Source organism: Panthera leo, chromosome B2 (genome assembly GCF_018350215.1).
Source record: "Panthera leo isolate Ple1 chromosome B2, P.leo_Ple1_pat1.1, whole genome shotgun sequence".
Classification (NCBI taxonomy): Eukaryota; Metazoa; Chordata; class Mammalia; order Carnivora; family Felidae; genus Panthera; species Panthera leo.
Genome location: NC_056683.1, coordinates 72520743 through 72548645, shown reverse-complemented (window position 1 = coordinate 72548645; position 27903 = coordinate 72520743). Strand labels below are relative to the sequence as shown.

The 27903-nt window shown below is 34.2% G+C and overlaps 1 long non-coding RNA gene across 1 annotated transcript in view; it reads left to right on the top strand.

Moving 5' to 3' along the window:
- Positions 1 to 27441, top strand: part of LOC122220128 — a 221820-nt gene extending 194379 nt beyond the window's left edge. The window contains exon 4 of the long non-coding RNA XR_006202689.1: positions 27379 to 27441. This is a non-coding gene — a long non-coding RNA (uncharacterized LOC122220128). The remainder of the gene's footprint in view (positions 1 to 27378) is intronic.
- The last annotated feature ends 462 nt before the right edge of the window (positions 27442 to 27903 follow it).

The window sequence follows — 27903 nt, the reverse complement described above, 5'->3', positions numbered from 1 at the left end:
ATGCCTTTAACCTGCCACATTTAATTGCAAGTTTATTCAACTATTTTTAAATTTACTTCATTAACACAACTATTATAGGATATTCAGTTATGTCATTATTTTTATATCTCCTGTTAATTTGGTAGTTATTTTTCTGCTTTCCCCTCTACCTTTATTTTTTTAAATTTTATTTTAGAGGAATAGAGAGAGAGAGAAATCAGAGGAGAGGGGAAGAGGGAGAGAAAAAGGATCTTAAGCAGGCTCCACATTCAGCATGGAGCCCAATGTGGGGCTTGATTCTATGCCGCTGGGATCCTGACCTGAGCCAACATCAAGAGACGGATGCTCAACCAACTGAGCCACCCAGGTGCCCCTCCTATTATCTTTATTTTAAGCAATAAATTAGCTCCAAACTTGAGCCTTTGAAATATAAACAGTATGCTTATTAACATGTGTGACAGCAATCATTAATCTGGTAAGACCAAGCAATAAGCTATTTTGAAAAATTAACAATTTTAGAAAACCAAAGTTACTTTTCAAATTATCAAAAATTGCTTCATTAATTTTTGGTAGAAATCTTCCTAAATGCAGTGCTCATTTGCTTTCTATCTTAAACAGACTCTGTATACTAAATATTCTTTTGGCTATTGTTGCTAATCTTTATTTAATGAAAACTAGTTGATTTAATCAATAGGAAGAGTAACATTTCAGGTGCAGTTGAGATATGTAGTGAAGTTTGTTATGAATATACTCACAGATCACCATTACGTTGATATTTTTTCTCTTACCTTGCTGTCTACTGTTATAGCTATAACTCTTATTTTCACCCATTTTGCTCCTTTTTAAATACCTTCTGTCTACCAGAGTTTATCAGCTAAAAAAATCAAATAACAAATGTGTAGTCAAGACATTTATTTTACTAACAGTTGAAGTTTGTTTCTCTGGCACTAAGGGCTCGTGTCTCTAATGTAGTTAAATAAAACAGTAGGCTATATAACAGTTGTTTTCCTCAGAGATTTTTGTTGCTTATTTCTTCTGAGTTCCTTAGATGAGTTTGGGTTACTTATCGGTAGGATTTACCTTCATCTCTGTTTCTTGTCTGGATATTGTAGTTGTCAACATATCATCACTGAATTATTATATTGCGTTTATTAAATAAAATGTATTTATCATATTTCCTTATTTAAGTATTATAAGCAGTATTTCTCTTAGTGATCAAATAAAACACTTAAAATTAGTTAAGTAGTTTACTTAGTACTCACTACAAAATTTAGCCAAAAGCACAGATTGAGTTGTACTCCTATCTTGGCTGCACTTATACTGGCTAGGGAAAAACATTTAAACATTGTAAACATTGGTTTCCTCATTTTTAAAACAAAGATAATAATAATTTCTTCCATGCAGGGTTTGATTAAGATCAAATCACGTACGGTATGGCACCTTCCCTCACATGTGAAAACATCTCCATAACCATTAGCTGTTACTATACTAAAGTTTTGTACCAAGAATCTAAGTAGTTGCTGGTGATAAGCAAAACAGTTATAGTCAACGCCTTAATAGTATTATTTCTTCATTCTCTGTTTCAAAGTAGAAAGTGATAAATTAGAGTCTCTAATTAGTATAAAACGTGATTAATCCAAGGAAAGAGGATGGTGATAGGTGGTTTGCATACATACAGATTCAGATTTGCATTTTGGTTCTGCTACTGGCTAGCTGTACATTTTGGCAAGTTATTTAACTTTTCAAAGCCTGTTTCCTTCGATGTGAAATGATTATTTTTATTTTATTTTTTTGAGAAGATTTTTTTTAAAGTATGTTTGACACAGAACGTTGCATTCGTTTCTGTACAACATACTGGTTAGTTGCATTAGTTTCTGTACAACATACTATGTTCACCACAAGTGTAGCCACCATCCATCAGCATACAAGGCTATCACAGTATCATTGGCTGTATTTCCTATGCTGTGCCTTTCATCTCAAGACTTATTCCATAACTGGAGTCCTGTACCTCCCACTCCTCTACATCTATTTTGCCGCTCCCACTTGCCTCCATCCCCTCTGGTAACTATCAGTTATCATCTATATTTATGGGTCTGTTCCTACTTTTGGTTCTTCATTTGTTTCATTTTTTAGATTATGTATCATATATGTGAAATCATATTGTGTTTGTCTTTCGCTGTTTGATTCATTTCACTTAGCATAATTTTAATAGCACTTTCTTCACGGGATTGTCATGATGATTTTAGAAAAAAGGTGGCCATACAATGAATAATACTGTATATTTCACAAGTAAGTGCATAATGCATGTAAGTATAATGGCATTAATATTTATCTCCATAACTAAATGCAAAATTTTATTTTTTTTCATTTTTTAAAAAATTTCTCTTTCTTGAGAGAGAGAGAGAGAGAGAGTGAGCATGAGCAGGGGAGGGGCAGAGAGAGAGAGAATCTCAAGCAGGCTCCGCACTGCCAGTGCAGAGCCCTAAGCAGAGCTCAAACCCATGAATGTGTGATAATAACTTAAGCCAAAATCAAGAGTACAATGCTTAACTGAGCCACCCAGGTGCCCCTAAAAGCAAATTTTTAATTAATGCCACTTATATTAATCACGATTTGTCATTTAAGAATTATACATAATTTGGAACGCCTGGGTGGCTCAGTCAGTTGAGTATCTGGCTTCAGCTCAGGTCCTAATCTCACAGTTCGAGCCCCACATTTGGCTCTGTGCTTACAGTGAGGAGCCTGCTTTCGATTCTCTCTCTGTCTCTGTCTCTCTGTCTCTCTCTCTCTCTGCCCCTCACCCACTTGCACCCTCTCTCTCTCTCTGTCAAAATAAATTAACTTAAAAAAAAATTATGCATATAAAAATCTGATTTGTACACACACTTTGTGAATAATACAGCAATAAATGTTTGTTATAATTATATCTGGCTTAAAAAATCACATCTTCTGAAAGCTGTCACTTTGTTTTTTGAATAACATTGAGGGATTCTGTGGTTAGCCACCAATTCAAGAAGTTTATCTTGTACCTCTGAGAAGAAAACTATTTAGTAATTTTAGTAAGATTCTGCTCTTGTTCTTTTGTCTGACACATAGATTTTGTTTTTATTTTTTATAAGAAATGTAAAGATTCTCTATTTTACTCCTTCCATCCCATCTTTCCTGAGTATGGGTGTCCAAATTAGTCTCCAGGAACATACAATGATGTTGATGTAAACCTTTCTTTATTGCTATGAATCATAACAATCTATGTTTACCATTTAACTTTTGAGGGAACACGAGTCTCACTTTTACAAAATGAATGGTATGAAATTATTACTCTTTCTCTGAAAGTAAACATGTCCAACATTTATACGTAGTTTTCTACGGATATCAACACAAAAATATTCAATGTATTTAATTTTTTGAAGAAACTTAATCAGAATAATTATATCACATTTTGAAGGCCAAATAATTTGTTAATTGAATTTTTTACTTTTATAGCATATTTGTTGAGGCATTACATAGAAACATAATAGAAACAATCATATCCTTTATTTGTTGAATATTTCAATAGAATTTTACAATAGAAGAACGTATCTTTGAAAGTTCAAGCTATCATGACTTTCTGTGTCAAATAACATTATATGATTTAGTTGTGAGGAATCTAACAAAAAAACTAGAACTTAGTTATATGAGAATTTTAAAATGTGATGAAACTGAATTACAAAGATTTTTTTAAAAATTTCCCAAGGTCACAGTTATTATTTGTTGGACGCAGTCTGGGATATTTTTAAAACTTATATTATTGGAGTGGTATATTAATATAATTCATATAAGGGCATATATAAACATAAAACATTTTAGATTGACTCTGTTTTTGGTATGTAGAAATGAAAAACAAGAAAAACCATCTCTATTTTTGGAGTTTAATCTACATATTTATTTGCAGAAATAGGAAATGGTAATGTATAAGTTTATTCATTGTATCATTATTTGTAGTGGCAACACTGGGAAATAAACTGAATGTCTGTCATTTGAGGATTAGTTAAACAAATTACACCAAAAGGAAAGATATACAAAAGGAGTATGACATTTTCTACATATAGGAATATTGTTAAGTAATAAAAAGCAAGATACAAAATGATGTGTATAATAGACATGAGTTTTTGGTAAAATGGTGGGACATAATCTGTATTTATATTTGTATGTATATTCATAAAGACACTCTGGAAGTAAATAAAAGGGAGGGTAGGAACTAGTAACAATGTTTACCATTGGCAGTATTGAAGAACAGGGCTGGTTGATGGGGAACTGGGATGGAAGAGAGATTTTCACCTATATTTTGGGGTTGTTAACTATGGTCTCATATTGCTATTCAAAATTAAATCACCTTAAAATATAAAATGCTGTGAAAACTATTGTATCACAACCGATCATACTGGCAAAAAGAGGTCAAAATTTTTCAAAAAATAATTTGCAGTGATAGAAAGTGAAGAATGAGAGAAATTGGATATAAACAACCTTTTTCCTGTTCTAGTCACTTAAATGTCAGGGCCATGGAAGGGGAAGTAGAGGAATGGAACATGTTTTTTCCTGAAGTGACAAAGATTATTTAACTGGCTACCAGTGCATGGACTCTGGTAAGAGTGCAGAATGCCCACCTTCCGTTTCTAGTGAGAATAAAATGAACATGAGGAAGTTAATCATTCTCCATAAAGCATGAGTACTTTCATCACTTTCCATGGACCGTGATTACAACTCCAGGTTCTAGTTAGTATCTTCTCATACATAATCTTAGATGACCTTAGACTATCATGCTCTCTTCTTTAGAATAATCCCTACTTCTTTTGCGAACTCTATATATGAATGTCTCATCACACCTTCCATGTATATATTACTCCCAAGTTGATTATTCTTAGCAGTACATAAAATTATCCTTGCCTCTGAACTTCAGAATTTTTGACTCCTCAAAATTCTTTTTTTATCTGCTAAAGTCATCAAGCAAGTAAACCTTGCTGTTTTGTCCTCTTATCTGTTCCAGCTCCCTTTTTTCCCCACTAAATTCTATTTTAGATACCCTTATTAAAGCATATCAAGGGTACAACCTTCTCAAAATTATCTCTCCTTTCTTGTAAAACATGTCATTCATTTGAAAAAAATCCCACTAGTTCTAACCTCTTAATGAGGCTTAATGATGAATCTGTGTCATATTGTTGATTCAGTGTAATGGCAGTGATATACTTACATAACAGATAAACCAAAGTTAACAGAAAAATTGTCTCTCTCCTCTAGTCTTATTTTTGCTATTTTACATTCAACTATGTGCTATTTTCAAGTGAGTAAATATAGAATATTACTATCTTCAATAGAATTTTCCAAATTCAGTAGAAAAAAATAATTTAAGAACATGTATTTTGGAAAAAAGATAAACTGAGTAGAGGAATGTCAATTGTTAACTTTAAATTGGGTCCCTGGGGGTGCCTGGGTGGCTCAGTCTTAAGCATCCTACTCTTGATTTCAGCTCAGGCCATGATTTCATGGTTCATGAGATCAAGCCCAGCACTGGGCTCTGCTTTGACAGCACAGAGTCTGCTTGGGATTCTCTCTCTCCCCCTCTCTCTGCCCTTCCCCCACTCACGTTCTTTCCCTCTCTCTCAAAAAAAATAAATAAACTTATAAAAAATTTTATTTATTTTTATTTTTATATTTCTTAGGGTTTATTTATTTTTGAGAGAGAGAGAGAGTGTAAGTGGAGGAGGGGCAGAGAGAGAGGGAGACATAGAACCTGAAGCAGGCTCCAGGCTCTGAGGTGTCAGCACAGAGCCCCAATACAGGGCTCAGACTCATGAACCATGATATCATGACCTGAGCTGAAGTAGGACATTTAACCAATTGAACCTCCCAGGTGCACCTTATAAAAAAATTTAAACAGGGTTGCTGAAGGCAAATAATTTAGAAGTAAAGGAGAAACTGAGAAACCATCGTATACTTATAGTAAAGACTTCCAATACCTCTATCCTTTGAGGCCAGGTTGTCTGCCTTATAGGTCTTATTAACAGGATCCTTTGGTCCTCCAGTAAATAGATTTCCTTAGGTGATACCAAGGAAATAGCCTCCTTATGCCAAATCCTGATCCATTGTTCAGTGTGCTACAATAAGGTTCCAGGGTATTACCAAAGCATGTTAAATACTGCAGAGATATGCAATGTGCACTTTGCTACACTGCAAAAACAATAAGGAAAACTCTTGACAGAGGTTGGATTTTATTAACAAAAGGAAATAACAATAGAAATTAAGCTCACTTTTTTTAAGTTCATTTATACTGGGACAATGATGACTACTTTAAAATTAACTAAAAATAGTCCTATTTATTAGATAGTATCACTTCAATATGACCAAAGTGACATTTAGTGTTAATTTGGAGCAAAAAGAATTTCAGATGAGTTTCAGCATTGAAGATATGCTCTATTGTTTCTGGCATATTAGGGTTTACCTTGTCAGTGTTCATTAGAAAGGAAGTTTATATCAACTCTGAAAATAACAATGGACTTCAGAAAGCATGTTATTATATTTCTAGAAATTTTCCAAAATGAATGCAAGTAATGAGTCTCCCAATAATTACAATGGAAAAGGGGCATCGCCATTGTAAAAGAGTCCTCACATATTGGTTGAGAATCCATTGTTAAGTACAGACAAACTGTTTATGGAAAGCATTTAAAAATTATTTTCTTCTAATGTGCCTTTGAAACTAATAATGTACCAGAGGTATCCAATGGTATAATAGAAATCAGCTCTAATTTAAATTTAAATTTAATTTAATCCAAGGCACTAGTTTATACTCTGAATGAAAATCCAGGCAAAGTCCATAAAGTCTTTGCTGTCCCTTAAGTAAAAGATAGTATTGGTTCAAAAAATTCAGATATCAGTTTTATTAATAATCAACTCTTGAAAATTCACTTAAAAATACTCTTTTTCCTCTCAATTTTATAGATAACTGAAATGGCAAAAGGGCGTATTTGGCATCTTCTCATTTTCCTTGCATAGGTTTCTCTTTGTTCTTCATCTTATCAACTGCAGGGGAAGGAATGATATCAGGAAAGTTCTTGTTTGACCAGCAACATCCAAGGTGGCACTGGCTTACTCACCTAGCACTTGGAGCTGTTTAAACTACTTCTTTTCACGAGTATCTTCAAGGTCTCTTGAAAAAATTTTCTCTTAACTCAGCATCTTTTACCTGTAGATCCTTCTTTTGATGTAGACAAGTGGATCTTCTTTAGCTGGGTATTTATAGCTTGGTTCTTAGGTTCTGATAATCCAGAGCTTTTCCCTCGACATTAGTGTATTTCCCTATAGTTTCTAAGAACAACATACCAGTACGCTGTTGTATGTAGCCCATGTATAGACATTGGGAAATACTCAAATTTGCTCCAACAAATTCCAGAAGTCTCCAATGTAGCATCTCTTCTGTGTTCATCATCAAAAGATCCAGTCAGTCTTTGGCCATTTCAACTTGCCAGGTGAGTCAGACTGTTCACTGTGTCTGTAAAATTGTGAGGCCATATATTAAGCTCTCCAATTGGTTGCACTAAGCCCCACTGAAACCCTTTTCACAGGCTGATGAGAGGAAACCATTTCCTATATTACCTCTTAGAGTGAAGGTGGTGAGTGGTGGGACTTAAAAACCCACCAACTCTCTCCAGAACCTTCTCCTAACCTCCAATTCTGTCCTTATTTTCTTCAATCCTATTGTATAGGCTGGGAGTGGCCAGCAAAATGTCACATAACTAGCTGTCCTCCATCTCTTTTTCTAAGTCTTGCATGATGGCCTTTCACTTGTGGTATCTGTTGTCATGAAGCCTAACCTGAAAATGAGGCAATCATTTCTCCCTTTCTATATCCTGCTAACCTTGCTAGGCTTAGGGCCATGCAAATCAAATGCAGAGAGCTCTGATTTTGGTTCATGACTATAATTTCGCAGGATAAAGTTGAAAACACAGTGTGATCCACCATAATTCCATATATCGCTGACTTGTTTTATAGAAATATCTGTGTAATATGTTTTTATCTGCTGATTATAAATTAACTGCAAAATATTTTAATATATAAAATACTTAAATACTCTAAGATAACTAGGTATATTAAATGAAAGAACACCTTTTTACTTTTGTAACTAGAAAGGTATTATAGGGAAGTAAGATAATGTGGCTTTTGAAGACTTTATCTGAAATCCATTCAAAATTGTTTTAAGGGATTTAGTTAGATTGTCCACCACTAAGCTAAGTGTTATTCTGAGCACAAATGAAAAATTGGCTTTCTGCCTTTCTTCCTTCTTGACTAACGTTGATGGAATGATAAAATGGTCAGCATCTGCCTGTTCTCCAGAACATTATGTTACCATCAGGTTTGGGTCACAGTCACTTGGAGGTTATTATCACTGTTTCCAAGCCTAGATAAAGATCCAAAAATGTTTAAGGTACTCAAACATTTTTGAAGCTCCTACTAGAAGATGAAGGATTAATGTCAGGTAAGGATACCGCTTTAAAGGTACCTTATAGATAGGTAGTTGCACATTTTCAGAAAGTTAGAAGTAATATAATGAAAATCATTTGGGCAAACATTAGCTTGAATGCCAGATTCAGGATTTCAGTGGAATGCAAATCAACCAAGCCTGAAGTTTGATTGTTAAAATCATCAGTACTTGGGGGGAAACTCACTCTTCTAGAGACAAGAATGGAATAGGTCTGCCCATCCTCTTCCTGTAATCACTTTTTGTTGATCCTCCTTATTACTCAGCACAGAATTTCTCTTGATCTTGTATACAATTCTTTTTATGAATTTAACTACATTAATGTTTTCTCTACACCTACCACCTTCATTCCTAAACTTCATCTAGGCTTAACAAATCATGCACAGATACACGTCTCTGGAGCTTAATATACAAGAATGTAAGATCCCTCCCTTTGACAACTTTGGTCACTTCCTCAATTTATGAGATAGATAGATTTGGATGGGGTACTTAACCTATATCAGACTCATTTTCTTCAGCTATAAAATATGTATTTTTTTTTGTTAATGAGACACTATGGGTGAAGTCCCTAATATAGTTATAACACATATTAGGGACTGAACAAATATGAAAGACTTTTTTTTTTGCTCTCCATGAAAAAAAATGGTATTCCAGAGAAGACAGAAAGAACTTCCATCTCAGGAATCAATGCATGGTTGATGGAGAAGGTGTCACTTGCTCTGAAGCTTGGAGCATTAAGTACAAGTTGGACTTGTGAATAGGTAGGGAATGAAGCTCCCAGAAAAGGAAGTGCCATGAACAAAGGGAGTTAATGTCTTGGAAGTAAAAGGTATATAAGGAGTACACCTACATTTCAATTTGTAAAGAACATAATTAGCAGTAGAGACAATAATTAGAGGGCAGTGTTTAGGGTATTGAAATCCTCACTAAGGAATTTAGACCTAAAGTTATAAAGAACAAATAGCTTTTGAGGGGTTTTGTATAGGATGCTCAGTGGTGTGATTCATGAAGAAAAATCCAACAATAGTGTATTTAGGGTGTATTTAAAGTAACTGAGAAGGATGGATTTGGAAAGCTTTGGTGGAAATGGAGAAGCGGTGGCTGCTAGATATACAGTGAGGAAACATCAGAAATCTCACATACTGGGGCAACTGGGTGGTTCAGTAGCTTAAGCATCTCACTCTTGATTTTAGCTCAGGTCATGATCTCACAGATCCTGAGTTTCAGCCTCGCGTTGGCCCTGCATTAGTAATGCAGAGCCTGCTTGAGGATTCTCTCCCCCTCTCTCTCTGCCCCTCCCCTGCCAAGGTGCATGTGCGCACTCTCTCTCTCTCTCTCAAAATAAATAAATAAACTTAAAAAAAAAAAAAGAAATTTCATCTACCCACCAAGGAAACTAATGGGATAGCTATGCATAACATGGAAATTTAACAACAAATGACTAGTTTGTGGCTCTGCCCAGACAATATTTACTTTCCTTTTAGATGTTATGTTTAATAGTACATTGTAAATAGTTTATTATTTTTTATTGCATAAGAGGTGTACCAAAATTTTACATATAGTTATCTTTCAAAGAGACAAGTAGTCCTAGCTCTCATGTGTTTGGCGTTTAACCTTGATATTGCTTTGAGACATCATTGGCATTGTTATTTTTTATTCAACTTGATTTTTTATTTCATTTATTTAGTGTCTCTACGATAATATACTAACTTTAAAGGAATTCTGTATGACTCCCATAACACTGGACATTTAATACTTGATTTACTTTCACATATGTGAAAAAGTTTGCATTTGTCTTAACATGAATTTTCATAGGATACCTCAATTAAGACATAGAATTCTTTATTCTATCAACTGGATATGTGTTTCATTAACAATGAATATTAATTGACAATGGCCATTAAGAGTTTTCTCCACTGCAAACATTCCATTTTCTTGATAAAATTAAAGATGTGTTTTGACATTTTAAGAGTGAACTTTCACTCTTAGGTTGTATCTCTGTCTATATCTATATGAATGATACTGTATGAAAACCTACATTTCAGTTAAAAATGATAACACATGTCATATAATCCTTCTGAACTCTTTTATTATTTTTATTTTTTAATTATTTTATTTTTAATTATTTTATTCTTTGTTTATTTTTTATCTTAGCTTTATTTTTTCTTCCTGCTACAGTGTATTTTCTAGTGATATTTTGAACAAATACTGCATGAGGTAAACTTTTTAAATACTTATAGGTTGAAAATATCTTTACTCTTGATCTTGAAGTGATAATCGGAATGAGTCAGAATCATTGTGTTAATTTTTTTCTCAGTATTTCAAATACATTGTTCGATTGCTTTCTTATGTTCAAAATTCTTAATAAAACTATACCAGCAATCTGAAGGTCATTCCTTTGTGTATAATCTCTCTGGTAGCTTTCAGATTTCTATATCTCTGTGTTGAAAATTTTTAACAAGGTAGTCAAGTTTGGGCTTTCTTTAATTCAGAAATATTTGTGCATCATTTCAATCTGAAGAATCATGTCTTTCCTCAGACCTGAAATATTTTAGATGATTATGTGTATATAGTTCCTTTTTTCCAGGTTATCCATTTCTTACTTCTTGCCACTACTATTGATGAGTTTAGGAATTTCTAGTTCTATTCTCCACATCTCTTCACGTTTCTTTTACATTCATCATCTCCTTATCCTTTCGGTCAGCAATCTGAGGGAAATAGAACACTTGGCTTAAATGATCAGCTTAATAATATTTTCATTGGTAGTGTGCCATTTTGACACTATCTTATATATTAAGGTTTCCATAATAATATTTGTTTCAATAATATTCTGTATTTTCAGTAATGATATTTTCTGTAACCAAATATTCTTGATCAATTGAAAAAGTGTTTTATCTCTCTACAAATAGTCATACTTATTTTAAATTACTGTCTATCTTGTTCAAGTATCTCTATGTCTTGAATAGAAGTTTTCCATTTGCTATACTCCCATATTGACTTGAGTTTCTTCAAGTATTTATTTGAATATAGTCAAATAACATCAATAGAATTCTGACAAAAAACCTGTTCCCTGAGATATCATTTAACAAACTGATTAAAGGAATTCAAGAAAATTATTTTTCATTTATCCCATTGAAAAAAATATTTGAGAAAATTTTATAGTGTAATAGTAATCAGCCAAAACAGAGAATTCAATATGGGGAAAGGCAAGGTGTAGAAAGAAATGAGAGAAAGCTCATTAGAATGCAGACTCCATGAGGACACACATATTTGTTGTGTTCATGGCTGCAGTCCAGCACCTAGAACAGTCATTTACAATGAGCATTCCATAATTATTTGATAGATAAATAGATACCTAATTATGTATGGGGTATGTCATTTAGTCTATGTAACATTTAATTGAATATAAATGGAGAATGCTAGATTTTCTGCTAATGTGATGTGTAATGTGAAAAATCACTACTATAGAACAGACAAAATATAAGAAAACCTTATGCCTTAGAGTTGGATAAAGTAGTAATAAATGTATTCTTAAATTCTAGCTAAAGGGGGGGGGGGGTGGGAGCTGGATGGCTCAGTTGGTTAAGCATTCGACTCTTGATTTTGGCTCAGGTCATGATATCATGGTTCCTGAGTTTCAGCCCCACATCAGGCTGTTTAGGATTCTGTCCCTCTTTGCCTCTCTGTCTGTCCTTCCCCCACTCGCTCTCTATCTCTCTCTCAAAATGAAATAAAAATAAACTTGAAAACATTCTAACGTGAAAAGAGGGAAGAAGGTGTGAAATGAAGATTATTCAAAAAGTTTCTTCTTATTGAGATGTAAGGGAAAGCAGTAAGAAGGCTTAGTATCAGGTGAAAACAAAAGGTGGTATCTTGCTTTGATATAAAATAGAGTAAAATAGGGGTGCCCGGGTGGCTCAGTCAGTTAAGCCTCTTACTTTGGCTCAGGTCATGATCTCATGGCTCATGAGTTCAAGCTCTATGAGTTCAAGCCCTGCATGGGGCTCCGTGCTGACAGCTTGGAGCCTGGAGCCTGCTTCAGATTCTGCCTCTGTCTCTCTGCCCTTCCTCTGTTCTCTATCTCTCTCTCTCAAATATAAACATAAAAAACATTAGAAAAAATAGAATAAATAAAATAAAATCGAGTAAGATATGTTTTGTTATAAATTCTGAGGAAGGGGAAACAAACTCCTAAATTCACAATTGCAAAAGTAGAATGATCAAATAAGTAATAATGTAAAGACATATAAATATGATAAAGGAAAAAAAAAAAAAACTAAAATCAAGTAAATATTCCTCATACTGAAAGTAAATAGATTTTATCATTAGAAGATAGTATGCAAAATTGGATTGAAAAAACACTTATTTGTGCTATTTACAGAAACACTAGGGATAATGTAATTAAATGGATGAAAATAAAAGAATGAACAAAGAGAAATGAGGAAGTGCTTATAAAGTGGAAGTGGCAGCAGTCTGATTAATACCAAACAAGGTAGAATTGAAACAGCATATCATTATGTAATGATATGATTCTATGTGAAAGGCATCACGGTAAAAATCTGTAACATAGAAATTACAGCTAAATATATAAAGGAGAAACTGTTACAAATGCATAGAGAACAAGCAATATATATAGATATATAGAAGGACTTCAATTGTTCCAATTAGATACATCTAGCAGCCAAGATACAAGTGAGGATATAAGAAAGTGAATACTCATTCAACAAACACATATAGGTGTGTAAAACATTGCCTCTTTCAAAAAGAAAGTATATACAGTCTTCTCAGACTCTGGAACATTTGCGCAAATTTAATTAGCTGCATGGCCACAAAGAAAACATTAACAATATAGTCTTACAGCCAGCATTTTCTGGTTATGATCTAATACAATTGGAAATAAATAGTGTTGACCAAAATATATCACGTGTAGAAATTAAGAAACACACCACTAAACAAACCTTAAATCAATTAGGAAATCAAGAGAGAAAATCGTGCACAACATAGGAACAATTTACATTAAAACCTAAGGGACTAGACAACTCTATATTCAGGAGGAAAAAAATGTATAGCTTAAAATCCTTAATTATTATAGAAGGAAACAATTGTAAAGGCACAAAGTAGTAACTAAAATATTTAAAATAAAAAAAATATATACCAGAAGATTAATTAGTGTTATAATCCAAAATTAATGAACTGGTAACTACACACACACACACACACACACACACACACACACTTACCAAGTTGAGTAAGTCCAAAAGCTAGTTCTTTGAGAAGACCAATAAAATTAACACCCTATAAGCCTGATGATAGAAAATGGATAATACAAAACTAAGTAAACTATATAAAATTAGTATTAAGGAGGGATATACAGCTATAGCCATAAGAAACCTCATAGGATTTTTGAGATGATTATTAGATACTAGTCCATAGGAACACATTATAAAACCTTTGAGAAACATAAGATTGTTCTAGGAAATATAATTACTAAGTATTTCCAATTAAATTTAAATTTGAACAGTTTAATAATTATAGAAGACATTAGAAAACTGATTAAAATTCTGTAATCTAGAAGGGCACAGATTAGATGAAGGTCACAGCTAAACTTTAACATTATAAAAAATTCAATACTATTTGAAGAATTTCATGCCATGGGAAATAATGAAAAAGTCTCCAGTTTAGTGTATAATGTCACAATAACTTTCATACTAAAACCCAATTAAAGTAATATAAATAAAGAAAATTATGGAGAAATTTCATTTATGATCATTGAATCAAAATGTTTAAAGTAATTTATTACAACAGTAAACTATTATTAGCTACTAATTGCCTCTCACAACCTTGTTACCAGCTACTGCAAATTGTCAAGCTAAATATATAAAATTCATATATCTATTTTGTGAATAGTACCCCCTAGTGTTGTACAATACAAACCCTGTGAAATCTTATGAAGTGAGCCTACCACATTAACACCTATTTCGAAAATCTATTTCAAATGGATAAAGAATTTACCGGTAAACATTAAACAGGAAAGTTCTACAAGTAAATCAAGGAGATCATGTGTAAAATTTGAGGATGCAGAAGAATTCTTAAACAAGACTGGAAATCTAAAAGCTTAAAAAAAAACAAAAACAACCAGAGGGGCACGTGGGTGGCTCAGACAGTTGAGCACTGGACTCGGTTTTGGTTCAGGTCATGATCTCACGGTTCATGGGTTGGAGCCCCGCATCGGGCTCTGCCATGAAGGTGTGCAGCCTACTTGGGATTCTCTCTCTCCCCTCTCTCTGCCACTCCCCAACTAGTGCTCTCTTTCTCTCTCTCTCTCTGTCTCTCTCTCTCTCTCAAAATAAATAAACTTAAAGAACAGCAACTAGAATTTAATTATTTATTATAAATTAAAGCTTTGTATGGTAAAATATTATAAATAATTTCAACATAATAAAATAGGTTTGAAAAAACACTTGTAAACCCAAATGAAAGAAAGATTTTATATCTAGAATATGCAAAAAGTTCTTAGGAATTGAAAAACAAAATCAACCCAGATAAAACTGGCAGCAATTATATAATTATAATTTATGGAAGAGTAAGCTCAAAAACTAAAGAAAAGAAAGTTAAAAAAGTTGATGCAAGCATGAAAAAAACCATGATATTTTTAATTTGCATTTTGCCAATTGATAATAAAATTATGAAACTCTATTATTTCATAGTCATCAAATTAGTAGCCTTTAGGAAGAATTATAATATCTATGTCATAATTGGGGGTGAGAAGTTTGGGGGAAAGGGAAGTTTCACATATGGCTGATGGAAATATAAAGTGTTATGGTCTTTTTGGAAAGCAATGTGACAATATCTCTTAATATTAAAAATAAGGTCTTGAAACACAGCATCCATTCCTAGGAATTCAGTCACATGGAAGCAAAAACATCAGTTAGTAAACAACAACAACAACAAACCTTTGTACAAACATACTTACCTTGTAATGGGTGAAGATATGTTAGGAAAAAGTGAATGCAATTCAGTATAGAAAGGAATAGTAAATTAAGGCACAGCTATTCCATGGAACATTTTGCATTTATTAAAAAAAAAAAGTAAATCAGTGCTGTACAAGCTAACTCAAAAGTATTTTCACAATGCATTACTAGGAGAAGATAAAATGAAGAAAAGTAGATGATGAAAAGTATATTAAACAATCTCATTGTGTAATTAGTAATCAAATCTCCCCTATCTTTGCTAATTTGTATCCGAATGTGGAGGAAAATACAGAAAGAGAAAAATGAATTGTAAACATGAGTCACACCCTTGTGTTGGAGTGCAGAGAGGTCTGATGCAGGAAGTCATAGGAGCCACAGATGGAGGAAGACAATGAAAAGTGGAGTAAAAAAAATAAAGGTGGATGTATTGAATAATTAAAACGCAGAGGACGCATATTTCTTGAGAAGGAGAATATGTTTTCAAAACAGGTCCTAAAAAATTGGTTAGCTGTATTTTTTACAGTTACATATGTTCTTGTGGGATAAATTGACATTTTCTCAATATGTATCATTTTACTAAATCAAACTAAACTCACGGTTACAGTCTGGGACTTTATAATTAAAATCCATGGAGAATTATTCAAGTATTGGAAAAGGATCTTTACATACAACTATATTTTAGGGTACTATTGTAAGAAAAATAGCATCAAGCATGACCACCGAGGTCTTTCAGTACTCTTTCACTGACAGCCTTATTCAGTGGACCTTCCACGTGGTCCGAATGATGTGAAGATCTACTGAATGACAGGCATTTGCATTTCCAGTGATAAAAACACCTTTGCAATTGCATTTTGCAATTCTTTTGTTCTCATGAAGACATTAAAATATTCTGAATGAAATTCAATATTTTTTTTCTTTAATTCCCTACTGGGGCACCTGGGTGGCTCTGTTGGTTAAGCATCTGACTCTTGATTTCAACTCAGGTCATGATCTTGAGGTTCGTGAGATTGAGCCCCATGTCAATGTGCTGATAGCTGATGAGCTGATAGTACAGAGCACTATCTGCTTGGGATTCTCTCTTTCCCTCTCTCTCTGTCCCTCCCCCACTTGTTCTCTCTCTCTCTCTCTCTCTCTTTCTCTAAAAACAAATAAATAAACATGAAAAAATCCTTACTTTTAAGGCAGCATCTACTGAATGCAGTGAACTAACAAAAATTTCTCTATTTCTCCAAAGAGGACCTCTTGTGTCACAACTGATCACATCAGCCAGTGAGTGAAGACTGTGATATTTCCACTAATAAGATTTTCGTAAATCAAATGCCTCTGGAGATGAAATAAGGCTACAATGCTAGAGTTATTACAATATCTCAAATAGCTTTCTGCTAACAGTCAGTCTACAGCAGAAAAGCCTCTTACTATGTTCCCTAGATTGGATTAATTCTCCAGGGCTATTCATATCTCAAACCTCAGTAAGAAAGAGTGTGTTTTCTTGGTAACTCCTGGTAGGAATTCCTTGGCTGCCATTCAAAAGGAGAGCCAAGCTGCGAAGACGCCCTGTTCAGTGAAACAAGCATCTACATCTGGACTTAGCTCATCAATAAATTACCAGAAGGAATATTTCCTTTCTGTCACTTGGGAGCCACATATGAATTCAGCTTATGCTTCTTGCTTGTTCGTGGTCAGGCTCAGGCCTATTGGAGAGCAGGGAAGGCCAGGCACAATGAGTCATTCAGGCCTGAGCACAAGGAAGGAAACGCTCTAGGGCCAAAATGCTATGTGGAGTCCCATTCAGAGCACCGCACATTTCCCTGAAACTTGCTTAGGAAAACATTCTAATGCTGTTTTTAGTGTGTTCTATTTGTCATCCTGAAACACAACACATTAGTTGCTTTGAACTCCTGGGCACTAAAAATATTTAAGTTACATAAGCAGATTGAGTGAAAGAAAGACTAAATGGAGCTTTTAACTCAACACACTCAAAAGCATCTCCTTATTGCCCTGACGAATAGTGAAGCTCTTGTAAGCGACTGTGGAAAGCTCTCCAGACAGCCAGCCCATATTGGACAGTGCAAAGCAGCAGCAAAACCAAGATAAACAGCCGCACATACTTTCTCCTGCTGGAATGAAAAGTGATGTTTTGCAAAAATACATACTCTTTTTCCTATTACTATTACAATTCTTGTATGACTTTTATGTCCAATTGTTGGCTCACTAGGACTTGCAAAATGTTTGAGAGTAGAAAGAAAACAAAAGGAAGAGTTATTGCGTTTGCTCCCTGTTCTGTCCCATACCCATTTGAAAAGCAGACACCATGTAAAAATAAAAGAAAAATATTCATATTTTCTCGTTCTTACATTTTTTTTGTCTTCATCTTGTATAGTTCTGGTGTCTTGATTCGTAATCTTGAATCTTTTAGGATGTGTCTCTATCCTCAATACCTTTGTGTAAGGCATCCACAGGATTTACAGTTTAGGATTGTACAGTTATTAGTGAATCTGGTTTTAATTTTTAAGATGTAGACTGCCTGTGTGTGTGATATATATGTGGAATAGATTACAGAAGAGTGATGAGGAAATCTTTATAGGAGCTCCTGTTATAAGCAAGCTTTATTATGCATATGAAAATAAGTTGAATATGAGGAAAAACAGAATAAATGGCATCATACATATTCACAATATAATTCTTTTTTGACATTACTGAAAATAAGTGTGAAATCCTTCAACACACACACACGTCCCAATAAAAAAGAGGTCAGTAACCTGAGTAACTGTTTCTTTGCAGTACCTACTGAAGGACTTTACTGGAAAAAAAAAGGGGGGGTGAAAGGCTTGGTGTAGTATTATAAGACTCATAAAAAGTCAAAAATAAAAGACAATTTTTAAATTAAACTTTATTGCTTGATTTTTCATTTAGCATTTTGGGTCCAATGTACACAAAATTCAAAAGGAAGCATAATCAAACTTTATTTAAAAATCATATTTATATATAAGTAAATTAGACAAATATCTGTTACTTTGCTCTAAATATAAACACAACTTTACTCCACACTAGTTTCTGAAGGGAGGAACTCAAAATTTTCTTGCTCAAGGGGTGGGGGCAGAACCAAGGCTGTCAAATTAACCTGCATAGCAATAAAAAAAAATGTATAACAGATATTTCTTAGAGGGAAATATTTTCTAAAGCCTCTCTATTTAAAGAATAATAAAAAACGAGATGGTATTAATTAGTGGCAAACACAGATGTGAAATAAAATGAGGAGGGGCACAGGATATAGGAAACTATTTGAACAATTTTAGCACTTGAAAATGTCAGACAATTTATTGAGGATTTATTCACTTGGTTTGGAAGGTCTTAGGGACTGGCTATAAAAACATCTAAGAACTGGTGCTATTTTAACTGAGTCAAACAGCAGTATGAGCACAGAATACTTTTTAGGTTATTTTATTACACTAGTAAGTGAGAGGGACAAATTAATTACTGTTCTTTTAACTCTAACCCACAGATATGAGACAAAGAATTAGAAAGGAAGGCAAAAGATAAATTAGGAAAAAGTTCATTTTGGGGAAAAAAAAAAAGTAGACTCTCTTGTTTGTGCGCCTCAACCCCAGAGGAAGATCATACCCAGTTAACTTCTTTCAAATACCTGCTTTGATTTCAGGGAAATTTTGCATTAATTTGTGATCCTTTAGCTTTTAAAAGTCAAGCTAATATCAAAACTTTGAGATCTTAAGAGACAAGGAGCTAAGGTAATTTTTGTTAAATCGTTATGGACACATTTGAAATATTGAGTAATTTATAGGAATTGTTATTCAGCTAATTAAATACATTGACATCCAACCTCTAATCCAGGTTTTATGATGTATGTAACTACTTCTGCCTACAAAAAGACAGGCTAGCAAGCATACTGCAAATTGATGAATACCTAAAGCCTGTGTCACAGTTTCTAAATTCAAACCCGTTCCTACTTTTTAAAACTTCTTTGCCTTATTATCATTGCATTAGCTCATCCACCAAAGTCCATTTAAAGGAAACATGTTTTAAGACAAAGCCAACCTTTGCTTCAGAAAGCAGCCTTATTTTCAATGAAAGGTTTTGGGTTTTCCAATTCCTTTAACACTGTAACCCAGGAGAAGTCATTCCACATTATTGGGCATAGGATACAACACAAGTCAATATTATTTCCCTTATAAAAACCTGCAAGTGTTTATACAAACCCTTTATAAAATTCATTAATTACTCTTGTGGTGTTCTTGTAGACGCTGATGTTCCCCCCCTCCACCCTGTTCAGTGATGAGAGGGCAGACTCAGAGAAGGAAAGAAAATCCACATTTTGAAAAACAAAAATATTATTTTAGTTTTTTTCTCCCCTCTGGGTAATCTTGGATTATTACTGTGACTTACTACCTTTGTGCTGAATGTTGGTGTTTGCTCTGTGTGCAGAAAGTGAATCATCTCAATCTCTACATAGCTTCAAATTTCATCACAGTCATTTTGCACAGCTCAATAGGGTCTGTGCCATAAGAATTGTTAAACAATATTCAAATAAGGGGCGCCTGGGTGGCTCAGTAGGTTGAGTGACTGACTGTTGATTTCGGCTCAGGTCATGATCTCATGGTCATGAGACTGAACCCCACATCAGGCTCTGTGCTGGGCATAGAGCCTGTTTAAGATTCTCTCTCTCCCTCTGCCCCTCTCCCTCTCTCAAAGAGTAGTCAAATAAGACGTGTTTCAAATCCCACTTACACTTTCCTCTCAACATTTCAAACAAAATAAAATAAATAATGATGTTAAGGATCCTTTTAGAACTAATGATGCCTCTGATTCATTATGAATGTGTTTCACACTATGTCATAGAGTCCCAAACTATGAAGCTTTTCCATTCCCTTGTCCTGATTTTGGATTATTTTTTCGCTTGAGAGTGATTTAGAGAAAAATGAATTGTTGTAATCGAGTAACTTTATCCAGGTCACTGGAGCACCCTGCCTGCCTTCTTTCCTCTCCACAGCTTTCCCACCCACCACACACACACACGCTGGAATGCAGCTGTGAGCATCATTTTCCTTGTTCTAAAGAAATCATAAAAACAATTGGATAAGTGTGTGCAGTGGCCAACTTTCTCTTTCTTTTTCTTTTGGTAAACACTGTGGTTCCCAAGTCTTCATCTTCACTTCTAAAGGTTTTAGTCACTCTTGCTACAAACTGCTGCAGCCTGCCAGGGCAAAAACACAATCAGAAAAAGGGCAGCCTGCAAAGAAGAAAAAGGACAACTGTGTGACAATGACATATGTGAGAAGGTGATAAGATGATGCTTGTTTCAAAGAAGTTCATATGATTCGTTACTATTACTAGGATGTTGTAGGGAAAAATGAGACAAACCATTATAAAATGAAACACAGTTGGGCTTTTTTAGGGACAGACTATGGCTAGTTCCCATCACATCCTGTCAGCTGTCCCATGAGCCAGCTGAATTAAATGTAACTCAATGAGAAAACGGCAAAGCTCTTTGCCATTAATGTAGACACCTGCTGGTTGCATAATTGTTTTAAACAGATCATCTTTTCCAACTTCTGACACATGAACTTAGTGTGATTCAATTTGAGGTACTCTAAGTGGATAATAAAAATTCTCAGATCTCTGTATCTGCAAAGAATATTTGCGTACAATATTCACAGACCCTGCTGAAACAATATTTCAGTACATTTTTAACTACACCCACCATAGCTGGAGCAACCTAAGGCAATAAATGTCATTTTACTTTGTGATCAGTATATTCAGAGTTACTACACAAAAAAGAAATGTGAATACAGTCTTTAAAGATAGTTAGCTAGAGGGGAGTCAGGCTGGCTCAGTCAGAAGAGCACTTGATTTCAGGGTTGTAAGCTCAAGTCCTATGTTGGGTGTGGATATTACTTAAATGAATAAAATATTTTTTTACTGTTTACTTATTTTTTAGAGAGAGAGAGAGAGCATGAGTGGGTGAAGGCCAGAGAGTGGGAGACAGAGGATTTGAAGAAGGCTCTGTGTTGAGGCCAGAGAGCCTGACACGGAGCTCAAACTCATGAACCATGAGATCATGACCTGAGCTGATGTTGGACGCTTAACTGACTGACAGCCACTCAAGCACCCTAAATAAAATATTTTAAAAAATAAAGATATTGAGCTAGAAAGGGATCTGAAAGTGGAAAGGGCAGAAACTGAGCACAATAAAGAATAGATGCATAGACTATAAAGTAATTATATTGTTATAACTCTCTCCAGATTATTGTAAAGATCTTCATCTTCTCAGAGGACAATTCACAAATCACCTTCTAAATTTTCTTACCTACTTCTATTTTTGTATACTTCTCCTGATAAGTTTTTCCCAGACATATATTTGAAGCAACTTGGTCTATTTATGTTCGAATATTACATCTAGATAAGGTAACCTCATTTTTAAAAAAACTCTAGATGATTTATTATATCATTCCAAAAAAAGACTTTACTTCTATAAAGTTTCACCTATACTCAAATATAACTTCTGAGATTTGTTTCATTTTTTAGACTCGAAAAATTAAGTGGGGTGGGGGGGCACCTGGGTGGTTCAATAGATGAAGCATGTGACTCTTGATCTCAACTCAGGTCTTGATATCAGGATCGTGCATTCAAGTCCTGCATTGGGCTCTGTGCTGGGCATGAAGCCTACTAAATAGATGATAGACAGATGATCAATAGATGATACATGATGGATAATGTGGGGTGAGTCCTTCACAATACCTGATTGGTCAACCTGCTGGGGCTAAATGAATAACAAGAGTACAATGTACATCATTACATTTTAGAAGTGGTTTGTTTCCTATTCTTTGTGTCAATAATGGGATGAGAGAAAAATGGTTTGTAGACAGTATATGTCTAAAAGAAATGAAATAATCTAATCGTGAAAAAGAAGTGTTTTGAAACAATGTATGAAGAAGGGCTTCTTGATGGAGGATATACTTTGTTGATCAGAATGAATCAGGTTCCCAAACGCCACATTGTGTTTCTTTTCTGCATCTTATTTTTAGCTTCTAGAGAAAGGAAAATCTTTACTCCCTCTTAAAATGCAACACTTACACACTCAACACCCGTACTATAAAGACTAACCTTAGAAATGATCAGAATATTTTAGATGTAGTTAGTGACTTTAATGTTTAAGCTACAAATCTCACCAGCATGACAAATGTAGATCAATGCTTCCTAAAATTGTGTGTCAAGTATGAGTTCTAATGGAAGTCATATTATATTTTACATATCCAATTAAATATTTTAAAAGGTAAGGTGTCCCAAATGTCAGCATGTGTAAAAAGCCAACTAAGTGACATAACTTTAACAGTAAGAAAGAGGATTGATTACGGAACAGCTTCTCTGTGTGTCTCTGATGCTTCATTCACACATTCAACAGATAGAACAGTTATCCTGTTTTACAGATAAAGATATGGATGCTCAGAGATGCTAAGATATCAGAAGTCACATAGGCACTGACTGTCAAAGACAGGGTCAGAGCTAGTCTCATTCTTCTATTTCATGAAGTGAAAATTAGAGTGGTTTTTGAAAAATTTTGGAGTTGAATTAAATGCCAAGTCAGAATTTTAACTATTAAGCAGTCTGGTCATCTGAATAGTCATCTGGATCTGAATAAACACTCATCTTCATTATCTGGTTTTCTTTCCACTTTCCCCTATTTGATATACATACCAATAGATTTTAGCAGTTTTTGACTCTGCTGTTGTACATTTGTAAACCATCTTCAAGAGAATAAGACCTAAAACATCAAGGGCTCCTGCAACCTGCAAGATTAAAAGCCTGGTAGCAGCAGCTTTTTATCCCACTCTGCTTGAACCTGTCTATGCTGACTGAGCTAGCAGACTGTTTAAAGTTCCTGTGGCTTGGGCAAAAGCCAGTCTTTGCAGACACAGTTTCATAGAAGAGAGACTTTTTCCGCTTACAACTGGCCAAGTTTTAAATCCTTCAGTGGTTGAGTCTGATTAGGAAGGTAACATGGGGGAAGGTGGAATGGGGTGTGGGAGTTCATTTGTTGAGGAGAAGGTATGCTTTATTAAAAAAAAAAAGAAGAAATTCTTCAGCTGCAGAAAGGCATAAAGGCACAGATATTTTGAGTTTATATCAGAGGCTAAAAAGATGGATTACTCTGTAGTCACAGCTGGTCTTTGGACTTAAAGCTGCCTGGACATAAAAAACTCAGTAACCCCCTTGGCACCTCAGTATCAGTGTGGCGTTGCCATTTTTCTTACCTGGCTCTGAAAGCCTTTTCATTTCATTAATTCACTCATTCATTCACTCATGCATTCCCTCATTCTTCACATGTGCCTACTTCTGTAAACCACATACATCATTGTTCTCAAGTTCTAAGTTGAGCTCTCTAGGTCTGTCATGCTCTACTCTGTAATTATTCACTTTCAAAACTACTGAACTGCCTTTCTAATCCACTGAAGGCTAAAATAGAACAGCTTTTTAAGCATATTTGACATAACTTTTTTTCATTGTATTGTAGAGAAATATGGTATGATACATCTTCACTTCAAAAATACTGATGTAAATTTTTAATATTTTTGTTGCACTAAATAATGTTACAATTACTTTTGTGTTCATAGAAAGATACACAGTCACCAGTAACTATAGAGCAGGGACTCTTAACCAGGGGTAACTGTACTCCTCATTAAATGCACTTTGAGGGGTTTGTCAACAACTAAATTTGTGTAATTTCATATATGTGTGTGTACATATGTGTTATATGTATATAATATCTAGTAAAGACCTCTGATATTTTTATCCAATTCTCAAAACAGTCTAACACACACATACACACAAAACTGTGCATTATTTATACTTACATACTTTTAAAATCCACAATGAAATGAACTTTACTGCTAATTGGCAATGATTATGATCATCAGTTCAGGAAATGTTATCCCCAAATCACTCTCTAAGCCTTTTTTTCTCTCACAAAACTATCAGTCACAAATCTTCAGATGTGCTATTGCACTCCAGTTTATAGGAGACAAATTTTAAAAACCAACCCCAGATAAACAAACCCTAAAATACTTCACTTGATCCTATTTTCTTAACCAAATCCTGTGCTTTGCTTTCCTTCCAAATTTAAATTCTTCAGCAAAATTCCACAATCATCTTTATACCATTCATGAATTATTTAATCTCAATCTCTGTGATCTGAGTCCTACCTAAATCCAACAAAAAACTGTTATGGAATTTTGCTTTCATTACTAAGTTAGTTCACCATACAGACTGTGAAAAAGCTATGGAGGTCTAAGAGATGAAGACAGCAGAGAAGAATGAAGGAAATGGCTTGTTGAGATCACATTTGTAAGTCAATTTACATCCTCTGAATCCATGTTGTTTGCTCTATTGCCAACTCTCTCATCCATCCTTTGATAACATCATATTTTTCTGCATTACTGTAACTTCTTATTCATCTTTTTCCAATTCCTGCTTTCATGCTTTAATTCTCCATGATAGGTAATGTCATATATTTCTTTGAATCTGTCAAGTGACAATGTTTATCCACCTTTCATTCATTCACCATCACTCATTTATGCAAGATTTCTCCTCACCACCTTATAATTCATTTAAAGAAAACCATTTAAAGAAAAAGTACTTTTTTCACAAATTAACTGCTGTTTCTCTTCTTCCAAGATTAACTAAAAATTTAGAATGTCAACACTAGGTGTCATTTCTTTAAAACTTCAGTTTTAATTTTAAGTTTTATGCTCCTCTGAGGCAGCGAACTAGAAAGTGATGTCTATGGATATGGAGGAAAAAGAAATTGTAATCATTTTCATGTTTAGATATAACGGCTTATCTTGGGGAGATTCATTGAGTCTATTTTATTCACTATTCTCTAAGCATATCTTAAAATTTTTCCATTCTTGGAGCACCTGGGTGGCACAGTCGGTTAAGCATCTGACTTTGGCCTAGATTGTGATCTCATGGTTCATGAGTTCCAGCCCTGTATGGGGGGCTCTCTGCTGTCAGGCCAGAGCCCTCTTCAAATCTTCTGTCTCCCTTTTTCTCTGCCCCTTCCCCAGCGGATCAGCGCTTGCTCGATCTTGATAGTTAAAATGTTTGTTGTTATTTTTCCTTTCATATTTTTAATTATTTAATGGACTACTTCTTAGTTTTCCATTTTAATTTCTCTATTGATTCCTTTGATATGCCTGCCTATGTTTATTATTATATTACTTCGGGTAATATAAATAAACCTATAACCATATAATTCAATTGTCCTGTCCCCATCAGTTGGGTTATATTTGCATATATTATATATGAACATATATTATGATCTCGATAATACAATTTTGTTTTTAATTTTTTTGCTTAAAGAGACAATTCTACTTATTTAATAAAAATTAATATAAGAAAAGTTATAACCTTTTATATTTATTAATATATTTGCCACTTGCTGGGCTATTTATGTCTTTCCATTGATTTCAATTGTCATCTACTGACCATTCCCTTCAGCCCAAAGAATTCCTTTAGCATTACTTATTGTGAAGTTGTGTGCTGGTGTCATTCTCTCATCTTTTATTTTTCTAAATATACCTTTATTTCACTCTTAGTTTTGGAAGATCTTGTTTGCTGGATATAGAATTCTAGTTGACAGGTTAGTTTGGTTATTTATTTGTGTTTGGCACTTAAAAATATGTTTCTATTTTCATTTGGACTCCACTATTTTTATTGAAAAATTTACCATAATTAGTGTTTTTGTTCCCTACATAGCTTTGTATCCTTAGCTGCTTTTTAATTTTTTAAATTAAGTTTTTTTTATTTACCTTGAGAGAGCGAGAGAGAGAGAGAGAACACAACTGGGGGAAGGGCAGAGAAGAAGGAGAGACAGAATACCAAGCAGACTCAGCGCCATCAGTGCAGGGCCTAATGCGGTGCTTGAACTCACGAACCCTGCGATTGTGACCTGAGATCAAGAGTCGCTTAGCTGACTGTGCCACCCAGGCGCCCCTATCCCTAGCTGCTTTTTAAACTTTGTTTTTATGTTTGGTTTTTAGCCACTGACTTTTATAATACTTTTTCTTTTCTTCAGGTAAAATTCTCATAATAAAAAATTAGACATTTTGAAGTGAACAGTTCAGTGGCATTTAGTACAGTCTGTGCACCCATCACCTTCATCTAGTTCTAAAACTGTCATCACCCCAGAAGGAAACTCCATACCAATTAAACAGTTATTCTCCCTTTCCTCCCTCCCTCAGTGCCTACCAATCACCAATCTGCATTTTATCTCTATGGATTTACCTATGTTGGACATTTCATGTAAATGAAATTATACCTTAAGTGACCTAGCATCTTTCACTTAGCAAAATGTGCATGTATATTGTAGCAAGTATCAGCTCTTCATTCCTCTTTATAGCTGTATATACCAGTTTATGTATCCGTTCATCTAATGATGGACATTTAAACTGTTTCCACATTTGGCTACTGTGAATAGTGCTGCTATGAACATACTTGTGCATGTATTTGTTGAGTATCTGGTTTAATTTTGGGGATATACATCTAGAAGTGGAATTTTAGGCCATATGGTAACTCTGTGTTTAACTTTTTTGAGGAACTGAAAAATTATTTTCCACAGTGTCTGAACCATGTTATATTCCCACCAGCAATATACATGGGTTCAATTTCTCTCCAACAGTTATTTTCTTATTATTATACCCGTAATAGGAGGTATGGAGTGATACCTCACTGTGGCATTTGATTTGCATTTTCCTAACAATTAATGGTCTTAAGCAAAATATTACTTTTGCTGCCTTATATCTGCATTTTCCCTGTTATTCTAATAAAGCATATGTTACATGTTTTGAAATTGTCCATGCAGTTTTTTTGTGTGTTTTCATTCTTTTTTTTCTCTTTGCATTTCAGTTTTGGAAGTTTATACTGACGTATCTTCAAGCTCATTGATTCTTTCTTCACCAGTGTCCAGTCTATTGATGAATCCATCAAAGGCATGTTTTAATTTATGTTACAGTCTTTTTGATTACTAGCATTTCCTTTGATTCTTTCTTAGTTTTCTATATTTTTCCATTGGAGCCCTTAACATATTAATCGCAGCTATTTTAAATTCCTAGTTTGATAATTGCAACATCTCTGTCATATTTGAATCTGATTATAATATTTGTTTTGTCTTTTCAGCCTGTGTTTTTCTTGTCTTTTATTATGGCTTATATTGAAAGCCATACACAATATATTGAAAAATAGGTCTAGAGTTAAATAGGCTTTTAGTGTAAGGTTTTATGTGATTCTGACTAGGAGTCCAGCTGTGTTTAATGTTTGTTGTGGCTATAGTTGCCAGAGGCTCAAATGCTAGTGTTCTTGATTTTGTCTCATTTGTTGCCTTTGGGTTTTCCTATTAATCCCTCCTTAAGTAAACATTGATCCTTGCAATTC